Genomic DNA, 8,593 nt, shown 5'->3' on the forward strand with positions numbered 1-8,593 from the left:
ACATCTGGGGACTCAAGAGTAGGAGCCACTGATTTAACTCCAACTGGCTAAATAGCCACTTCCTTGGTCACCAGGGGTGAACACAGATCATGGACTAATAAACACATTCAACAAGTTTTGAAATATAATTTAACTTAATTTCAGGACAATTTCTTGTGCTCATTTAGATGACTTAATAATATGACCCTCATACACGTCTTTGTTTTTTATTCTTTCATAGCCAACATAGTTTCTTCTCCCGCCCCCCTCCTTTTTTTTCTTACAAGAGGAAGAGTTTGTTTTTCATAATAAAACCCCAGGAATGTCATGTCCCTTCTCCATTTTTTCAGGCTATCCTGCCTCCACTCATGGCTCATGCAGTTCCATGTACGGTCACAGGCTAATGCTGATGCAGTTTGTTTTTGCAGGAGTTTCCAAGTTCCCACCCTCAGTTTTAAAGCAGTAGGGAAGAAGCTAAGGTTGCACGGCTATTTACCCTTATTTGGGGCGTCAGCCTCATCCAGCCCGATGGAGAATCAAACTCCGAACCCCTGGCTCTGCAGTCAGTGCCTCGGGACGTGAAGTTCTGCAGGGTCCCTACCAGCTCTGTAATTCTAAGATGATGATGATGATTTATTGGGATTTCTGAGTAATTGGCATGGCCATTCACAGTTTCCCCAAAGCACATCATCCACAAGTGTTTGGAAACGTGTCTACAACTCAAGCGTTGCACACTTGATTCAGCAGCTCATCTGACATAACTATGTCTCTGTGAGAGTGCAAATAAGTACTTAATGTTTATGCAGATCACCAGGAATAAAAAAATGTGGTATAATCACTCTGGTTCCCAACGGGACGTGGTGGCGCTGCGGGCTAAACCGCAGAAGCCTGTGCTGCAGGGTCAGAAGACCAGCAGTCGTAAGATCGAATCCACGTGACGGAGTGAGCTCCCGTCACTTGTCCCAGCTCCCACCAACCTAGCGGTTCGAAAGCATGTAAAAATGCAAGTAGATCAATAGGTACCACCCCGGTGGGAAGGTAACAGCGTTCCGTGTCTAAGTCGCACTGGCCATGTGACCACGGAAAGATTGTCTTCGGACAAAAACGCTGGCTCTACGGCTTGGAAACGGGGATGAGCACTGCCCCCCAGAGTTGAACACAACTGGACAAAAATTGTCAAGGGGAACCTTTACCTTTACCTTTCCCAACCCTGGAACTTTAAAGGTTGTCAAACTACAAGCCCCATCGTCCTGATCCAGTTGAGCCAATGGGTGGGGAGGATGGAATCCATCATTTAACATCTGAGGGCCCAAGGTAGGGATCTGGCTGAGCTGAAGGGTCACGAAGCAGCTGGGGGGACTCAAGGACCAATTCTCCATAAAGGACTGAACTTCTGGTGTAATGTCCAGTGACATTTCTTTTAGCTAACCAACCTTGCAGGGTTGTGGTGAGGAATCAGCTGGAGCTGGAGGAACCATGCCGTGGCGCTCCAGGGTCCATGGAGAAAGACTTACGATGCGATATGTGTCATTAATATTGGTTATGATGATCATGGTGGTTCCTTCTAGGATTCAAGCCACATTGGCCTCAGAAGCATCTACCTCCAAGTAAGCACGCTTAGGACAGCGCTAGCTTGGGTTCCTGAATCGGACAGTGTCGGAATTAGAATGGGGAACCTTCCCAAACCATCGGAGCTGCGACAATGGTGGGGTGGTTGGGGCTTTGGCCCCAGGCACTGAAGTTTGAAGGGTGCACCGATTAATTGCTGGAAAACCAACAGGGGTGCTCAGCACAGAGAGAAAATGGCACCTACACTTGGCCTCATGTGTCCGTCCCCATTCATGCCAATGGGATGAGAACCAAACTCAACCGGTAGTTCTAAGAACCTCCAGTTGCGAGAATGACAAAATCCATCCGGATGAACGAGGACCATGGAGATCCCGAGGCACTTTGGACTTGCAGTAGCATACAATTACATACATTTGGGGGATTTTTTGGGAGGGAGGGAGGGAGGGGGGTATGAGCCTCCCTCAAGAGGCAGTGTGGTGGTAGTGGATGGAGTGACAGGCTCCGGAGATCTGGGTTCGAATCCCTGTTTGGCCACGGAAACTCAACGGAGGGATTGATGGCCATAGTCAACCACTCCTTAGACATCTCACCTAACGGGAAGACCCCACTGGGGTCGCCCTAAAGCAGAAGAAATTTGACTGCCTGTTCCCATTAAGAATCCGGCGCCCCCAGGGGAGCAGCCGCGCCTGCCGGCCGCCTGGGGGCGCTCTGGAGACACGCACTTTCCATCCTTAAAATACCGGCTGGCAATTTGTTTCCCTAACCCTCCTTGTTTTGTTTTCGTTTCAAAGGACAATGTGAACCGGGTGGGGGGGGGGGAAGGAGGAGATAAATGACGATTCCCTTTTTCCCTCTCCCTCCCGTGATCCGGCAGCTTGGGGGGGGGGAAGAGGGGCGCCCACCCCATCTCCCCCCCCCAAATCGGCGCTGCCTGCCTTCAGAGGGACCCCTTCCTAGCCGGCCGGGACAGTGATGGGTCTCCCTTGAGTCCTCTCTTGTGGATCTCAGGCTGAAAGCAGCCTCACCTTCCACCATCACGTCCACGAACCCCCCCACCCCACCCCGCCCCACCCCGCCCCGATCCCCGGCACCCCTTTAGAGGTACAAAAGCGACCCTCCCTCTTTGTGTCTCCTTTCCCCAGGGAGGGAAGGGAAGGGCTTGGAAGAGGGGAAAAGTCAGGCGGTCGCCAGACAAAAGAAGCGATCCCCCCCCAAGACAACAGGTTTGCCGCGCATCATCTTCCCCCCCCAAGGCCCCCCTCTTCCCCCCCCCCCAGGCCCCCTAGCAAGCCTTTTGCTCTCTCTCCCTGCGCTGCCCGACCGCTCCTATTTACCTCCGCGCCCGCGGTGGGCGAGCTGAGCGGCGCAAGGGCGAGCTGCTGCCCGGTCTCCCGGCGCCGATCCCGGCGGTGTTTGGCCGGTTTCAGACGACTCTCAGCAGCCCCGTGGCCTCTGCCTCCGCCGGGGGGGCTTCCGCTGGCCGGCCGGTGCCAGGCTGGGGCGCTTTCCCATGGCCCCGGTCTCCGGCAGCAACTCCGGGGCGCGGGCAGCGAGCGGTGCCTTTGGCCAAGCCGGGGCGAACCCAGCCCAGCGCGCGTGTGAATGTGCGTGTGTGTGTGCGGGCGGGCGGGTCACGAGTCGCGCCCGAGAGACAGCCCACTGGCGCTCGCCCGGCTGCTCCATCGCTCGCCTCCTCTTTTCCTTCTGGGACACAGAATTGGGGATCCTGCCTCCCTCCAAGCCGGAACAGGGCCGGCCGAAGAAAATCACAATTAAGAAGCGGGAAGAAGCGGGAAGAAAACTAAACAGGACACTGAAAATGAAAGAATAACAAAACAAAACGTAGTCGCACCATAAAAGCCCCCTTGTCAGCCTTCAAGGTGCGCTCTCTTGGCTACCTCCACTTATTATACGCCCTTCTCCCTGGTTCCTGCAGATCTTGGCAATCCGAGGAAATGAAGCCAACCTTGCCCAGGGACACCCCCCCCCCCCCGGAAGAAGACAATTAAATATGTTTTCCATGGAAAAGAAAAGAAAAGCCCAGGATGATACGATTTATTTTGGAGTTTTTAAAAGAGGTGGCTGTGTGTCAGTCTATCCATTCCAGCCGGACAGCCCCCAAAGTTTTTAAATGCAAAAAAATGGTAGGATTTTTCAAATGAATTCACGGTGTCTATTAGGGCTTTTCAGTTTATTTCCCTTGGGGAAGGTTTCATGGATTCATGCCTTCATTTCAGCCCTTACTGGTTTCAGAGGATCTCCTTAGAAATCAGCTGCCCATTTCACTTGCTCCTCTCGATCCGTGGTGGGGAAAGGGGGCCACACGGAGGCAACAAGGGACGGGGCCTTCTTGTGGTGGCCCCCCCCCGATCTGTGAAACAAGCTCCCAATTAAAATACACCAGCCTCCTTCTGATATTCAGCCAATTAGTGAAAGCAAATTATACAAAGCTGCCTTTTAGAACTGATCCCCAAGATGCTGCTAAGATTAATTTTTATTTTATTTTTCTTTCCTTGTTCTTTCTTTTTTCCCATAGTAGGGGGTTTAGATCGAGTTTGGTGAATCGATTGTACTGCTGTATGGAGCTGCGTGGGGTGCTGAGTTCGAATTCGTCAACCACCCAGAGTATTTTTTCCACTAAGGGCTAGTACATAAACCAAAGAAATAAATAAATCCATAAATAAAAATAATTCATAGAGCGCCTGCTTCCCCACTTTAAGGAACTCAGGGTGGTATTCCTGCTTTTCCAGCACCCACATTAACTTCACGACAGCCTTGGGAGGTAGGCTGGGTTGAGACACAGCGAGAGTGATGAAGAGTGACTCCTCCAAGATTACTTAGTGAATTTCATGGCTTGGTGGGTATTTTGGCCCCAGGCTCACCTTTCGTTCCACTTCAAGGCTCTATAATAACCACACTGCAAGAACATGGAATAAAATCAAAAACTATTAATAAGTATAGATCTGAAAGAAAATTATACAAAAATATTATATAGGTGGTATATGACACCAGAGAAATTGGCAAAGATGAAGAAAAATGAGAAAGATAAATGTTGGAGATGTGAAATGAAAAAAAAAAAAGGAGCACTATATCATATGTGATGCAAATCTATTGGGAAATTTTGGAAAGAAATATAAAAAATAATTTTAAAATGGCAATGGGAATGAAACCCGAAACATATTTGTGAAATATGGTAAAGTTAAACTTGAAACAAGAGACAAAAATTTATTTATAGATATTAGGAGCCGCCAGAATTCAAGGGGCAAAGCCATGGAAAGAGAAATGGGAACCTTCAGTGGAGGACTGATTAATAAAATTACTGGTATTAATATGACTGGATAAATTAACAGACTCATTGAAAGGAAAGAAGAGAATGGGGCATGAATCTCAGTGGGAGAAAGTAAAGAGTTATCTTAGAGAGAAATGGAAGAAAGATTCCAAACCTATACCAAGGACTCAGGCATAAATTAGACACAAAACTGCTCTCAGCATTGGTAGAGGTAAAAACAAAACAAAGTAAAGCAGATTGTTAATATAGATATAAAATAAGAATTAAGAAAGGTATTATTAAGATAGCAAAGAAAATAAATGTCTGGTGGAAAATAAGGAAGCAAAGATGCTAAAGACTTACTATTTCGCGTAAGAGATAATAGAAAGTTATCTTAGTTATGTGCTTACATTGTGATAATTATTTACTTACTTTGATTGTTCTTTTTTAAAGGCAATAAAGTTTAAACATAAATTAATAATAATAATAATAATAATAATAATAATAATAATAATAATAATAATAATAATAATAATAATAATAATAATAATAATAATAATAATAATAATAATAATAATAATAATAATAATAATAATAATAATAATAATAATAATAATAATAATAATAATGGCACTGCACTGGGTTTCAGTAAACTGGAAGATAAACAGCCCAAAGCTGTCTATTGAAGGGTAATTCATACCCTTTTGGTTCAAGAGCCAGGGTGTCAATAATTCCACATCTTGCTACAGAGAGAGTGCCCGGCCTCACAAGAAGAACAAATAATCTCTGCCAGATATGGGAGCATCAATTTTTGGACATTTTTTTTTGCACCGTCCATGAAAGGGCTGTGCTCAGAGCCTGAGGAAGTGGATTTCATCCATGAAAGCTTGCTATTTGCTTTATTTTTAGTGGTCCAGTAAAAAGTAGCACCTACTCTTGCATTTGTGACTCCTTCAGGAGGACCCAACCCAATGGGAGTCTACTTAGAATGAAGTGCTCAGGCAAGATTCAGGATTAAGCTGCATCCAGTGTTCTAGATGCTATGGGACTTGTGTTTTAGATTATTATTTTTTTAACGCTATGGTTTCTGTGTCTGTTAGGCAAGTCCAGATTACAATCTAGAGTAATCTATAAAATGAATGAAAAGACATTTAACGGTGCAGGCTCCGATAGTACTGTACAAACACAACCATGTTACTCCTGCCTAAAACTGCTACCTGCATGGATCCGCTCATTGTGTTATGTTCTGGCGCAACGGTCTCATCCTGGTGGCCGTTATCATCAGAAATTAGCCAGCTGGTAAACAAGGATTGCAAGATCTACAGCATCACAGCACCGGGATCAAAACCAGAGAGCAGTGGGTTGGAGATGGGGCAGACCCAAGTTGGGAAGCAGTCCAGAACTGCTTCTGGGTTCCCTGACAGTAAAAGGGAGTGAATCAGAGTGAAATCTGGTTAACCAGATAATGTGGCAATCCAAAATTGGGGGGTAGGGCACCCCACAGCTGCCATGGAGGCCACCAGTCCTTTGAAGGCTGATAGATCCTGTGCTGCCTTGCCACCAACACGCATGACACGGCTGAAGCTTTTCCAAGGTTCGGCACCACGGCACCAAAGAAGGCTCACAAGTGGAGATGCTGGAGCCCCACTCTCTGCCCCTTCCTCCCTATGGCACAATGGGCCCATGTGCATGCACTCACCGCCTGTTTCTTCATCTCCCTGCTCTCATTTTTCGAGTGCTCCAAGGTTGTCCAAGCTTAATAGAGTAGGACCGTGGTCTAGTTAGATGCCATAAATCATGGATAAGTGAACCCTAAAAATCACATAGTCTTTGGTTCCCTCTAGTGACCATTTCTGGTAATACACTTTGGAAACACGTATTTCTGGTTTATTTGCTTTTTTAATTTAATATTTTCAGACAGCAAATAACTGACATAGTGGGTACTGATCCCACAGATACAGGGGTCTTATTGTACACATAAAAAACATGTTCACATTCAGCCATGGAGCTTGTTTATTAGCAAGGGATGGGTGGAGGTGAAGGACCCAGGTTTTAAAACAAAATCAAAGCAAGCAAGCAAACTAACATAATTGGTCGTTCCTCCTTAAAGATTGTTAATGACATGCTCCTCCTGGAAATCTCACATCTGCTCTGAAATATTTATGCTTAAGTTACTTAGTTAATTGCATTTATTAAATATGCTGATTAAAATTTGCTTATTGAACACATAAGGTTTACTTATCATATTTTATTTATGAAATTAATAAAGCAGCCCAATAAGGCAACAGCAAGAAAATTAAAAGCCCAGACACTAGGCAAAATACAATTAAAATGTAGGAACAGATTAAACCCCCAATTAAACATAACAGGCAACAAAAAAAAGTAACAGCCTCCATCAACTACAATCCAACTGAGACACTGTGTTCCCAGTACTAGGTCAAGACCGTTCCATTTAATTAAGCAAGTAATTGCTTTTAGTTGCTTAAAACACATTTTTTAAAAATTGATTTTTAGATGCTTTTAAACAATTTACTCTGCTACTGTACTTGGTTTGCTCTCTTTTACTTAACAAAAGCAGGGGCAGCCGGGATACCCAATTGAGTTGCTTGGCAATGGCACCCACAACTGGAGGAGTTTAGACTTCCAGAGATTGGGGTATTTGGAAGTGGCACAGATAAAACTGCTTAATATCATTCCACTGACTTTCTTTACAAGTAATTTCAGCATGGCCAGTGTAAAAAAACTATCTGGTGGCTCCCTTGTTTCTCATTGAGCAAGGAGCCCAGGTACCCATACAGAAGAGGTACAACGTTGAGTTCACTGCCAGGACATATATTGTCGAAGACCGAGCATCAACAACTTCTAACTTTCCAGCTTCCATCTATGGGCTCCCCCTGGTGAGGTCTATGGAACTGCCCGATGAAACCTGTTCCCTTATCGGTAGCTTTTGTTGCCCATTACTCCTTGAGATTGTTGGAGTTATTTCAACTTCACATGCTTCCTCTAGTAGGTATGGCTTGAGGGTCCTTCCTGGGCTGGGGTGACTATCAGTCTCTCTGGATGTCTATAGGTCTCTCCTGCCTCTAAATGCAAGGAAAGCCCCAACTCTCTGCTCTGAGCCTTTATTCCTCCCCTTTTGTCTGTTGGAAGCAGTTGACCTGCTGAGGCCTGTTACTCAAAGCAGTTATGTCTTTAGTTTGCCATTTGATCTGTTCAATTGTAAGTAATTAAACCTTTTATTCTTTCTCCTCTTAATGTCTCAGTGAATTATTGAGACTGCAACTGCCAGCTGATGAGCGATAAGGTGTGGATTAATCAGTGGAATCTGAAACAATTCTGCTCTATAAATCGCTACGGGTTCCCATCATGTCTCAAAAAATGCCCTTTAAAAACAACCTTTGAAAGCAAATCGGTGTTCCTTATATACCTAAATAACTTAGTAATGGCTGATGAGTCCAGTTTTGGTAACTGAATTTAGTTTGCTCTTCACAGTAGTTATCCATGGTGCTGAATCTGCCATGGGGACTGTTTTCAGGACCCTGGATAGCTCCGAAAGAGTGACACCTAAAACCTGCCATGGATTTGCCATCCCTACTACCTGGTGTTACTTGCCACACCTGAAAGTAGCTTGGCAAGTATTAGTTACAATTATACTTATCCAAGATGTTCCTTGCAAGTCCTTTTGTGTCCAAGATCTGGATTTTTCAAGATGCCTGGGGCATGTGGCTGTGAAGAAATGGGTTGTGATTTCCATTTCACAATTAGAATCAAAGCTGC

General features: G+C 45.3%; 1 protein-coding gene across 1 annotated transcript in view; it reads right to left on the reverse strand.

Moving 5' to 3' along the window:
* Positions 1 to 3,019, reverse strand: part of SLC29A4 (solute carrier family 29 member 4) — a 24,739-nt gene extending 21,720 nt beyond the window's left edge. The window contains exon 1 of the mRNA XM_072982409.2: positions 2,883 to 3,019. The gene's annotated coding sequence lies outside the window, so the exon portion shown is untranslated. The remainder of the gene's footprint in view (positions 1 to 2,882) is intronic.
* Between the last annotated feature and the right edge of the window lie 5,574 nt (positions 3,020 to 8,593).

This window comes from Pogona vitticeps, chromosome 13 (assembly GCF_051106095.1).
Source record: "Pogona vitticeps strain Pit_001003342236 chromosome 13, PviZW2.1, whole genome shotgun sequence".
Lineage (NCBI taxonomy): Eukaryota > Metazoa > Chordata > Lepidosauria > Squamata > Agamidae > Pogona > Pogona vitticeps.